Below are 2332 nucleotides of genomic sequence, written 5' to 3'. Positions count from 1 at the left end.
ACCTCCACCAAACCAGCACCGCAGAGCACCGAGGGGAGCCTCCCGTCAGCGCCCGCCCCTGCCAAGGCCGTCCCGCGCGCCCGCCCGACCAGATGCCGGGCCCTGGACGCACACCACCGTCACCGCCATCGGGCCGACCTCACGCCGTCGCCCTCACCAGGCCTTGGGGCAGGAGGTCACCGCCGCCACGCCGCAGGAACCGCACCACGCGGAGACAACGAACAGGCTGCAGCAGAAAACCCCCGAAGAACGCCCGGATCCAGCCACGCCCGGCCAGATCCAGCGTCCGCCAGCCTCCCCGCCGGCCACCGAAGCACCACCGAGGCTCCCGCGCCGCCCAGCCGAGCAGGAACGGTGACCCATCGGGGAAGCGCCGAGATCCGGAGCACCACGCCCCCAAGCCGAGCGCCGCCAAGGGAGAGGCAGGAGCACCACCAGGCCTCGCCGCCGCGCCGCCCACGCGGCCGCAGCAGCCGACAACCGCCGCGAAGACCGGGCCGCCGCCCGAGATCCAGAGCCGCCCGCGCCGCTGCGGGCCAGGAGAGCCCCGCCGCCGCCGTCCGCTGCGCGGGCTTAGCCCGGCCGCGTCATTCGGCGGCGGCGAGGGGAGGTGGAGGGGGCGGGGTGGGACGAGGCGCCGGCGGTGCTGGGCTCCGCCCGAGCCGCCCAGAGGCGACGCGGGGGACGGGACGTAAGCTGTGTAGTGTCAAACAACACTTATGACAATTATCACGTACCACATGACACATGTGGTAATCAATCCAAACTATTGAGAGAGAAATAGTCCACGCATCACATATCTTGTTTCAGACATCTCTATTGGACCAGTGCTGAATTCTTTGGAATTATCCCGGTTTCATATGGCAGCAAGACCACATCAAAAAGTAACGAAGAATTTGTTCAACATTCTGGAAACAATGAACATGAAGAAACAGAAAGGTTCATGAATGTTGACTCTGGGCTAGAGTCAACCGGGACCAACACTAATTAAAACGGCCGCATCAGGAAGAAAGATGCCGATCTCTTCCGGCACAAACCAAACGTACACACTCGTTTGCTCGCACGTGTGAAATCAAGGAGAGCTGCAAAGCCTGTGATTAGTACAATGTGATGGGCATGGATCGATGCATCGAATCTCCAGGTAGCCACGTTTATCCTACACGTTTAGCACGTGCTGTAGCACATCTGCATAAAGCATGCGTGAACGGGACACCTGGAAAACACCTGGAAAATGCAGCAACTGATCGAGCTCACCGTCGAGAAGATACGATTCGATCAGCACTGGCAAGATAGATAACAGATGAGGGGTTACGTGGAACAGATTTGTCCCGCAATTAATTAGTGATAGCCTCCCTAATGGCCAGCCCCATGGAAGGGTTCTCAATAGACTACAAATGATTACTTCGCAAACAAGTGACCCGGCATATGCCTCTTCAATTATTTGTTTTTTGGTAACCATAACCAGAGAATATTCACTGAAACAGATGGGGATCGTCAACTTTTTTATTTGCAAGTTTAGGTGTCGCGAGGATGGCAAGTTTATTTCACAAGGACAACGATTTTCCGGCAAAAACAGAACTGCATTGGAGTTGCCATGCTCGCTAACACGATTTCCATGTCATGCGCGCTACCACCACAAGGAACCTACTCATCTTAGCTACGCTCAGTTCACATCATGTGTGGTAGTTTTTATCGGATGTCCCCGAAGGGACATCATGTGTGGTAATTGGTTTCACGAACCTGCAACCCCAACACCTATTCTCCAAGGGGCATCAACACACCTTTTCAAATCATGTGCCACATGGCACATCTGTTTGGAGCACCGTGTCATGTGGCATGAAGAGGGAAAACCAATGACATACTATTGTGAAATGTTGAATAAACAATTTTACCTGATGTAGGTAAGGATATTGTACAAACATACACTAATTTGATTTTCTAAGTCATGTGCACGGTGTGAATATTGCAGTTATGCTTTATCTGTTTATGTTTCAAATTTTACATGAACATGTACTTGTATTCATCCTCTACATGGAAGAATTTTACATGAAAATATGCAGTAAGAACATCTTAACCCTCTAGCTTCATATGGTGAAAAATTATGGGGTATAAGTTAAAAAATGTTAATTAAATCATGCACGTATAGGGTGGATACAAGCATCAGCGTGTAAAAAATTGAAATGTTATATGACCCATACAAAAAATAACAAAGTGACCAAGGAACAGTTAGGTCATAGTCATGTTTAAGGTTCAAATTTGACATGACCATATTGTATTCATCCTCTATTTGCAATATTTTTTAAATATTTTTCACAACTTAAAATGTTTTATT

The sequence above is a fragment of the Triticum dicoccoides genome, chromosome 7B (assembly GCF_002162155.2).
Source record: "Triticum dicoccoides isolate Atlit2015 ecotype Zavitan chromosome 7B, WEW_v2.0, whole genome shotgun sequence".
NCBI lineage: Eukaryota > Viridiplantae > Streptophyta > Magnoliopsida > Poales > Poaceae > Triticum > Triticum dicoccoides.
Note: the sequence above shows the minus strand (reverse complement) of the source record.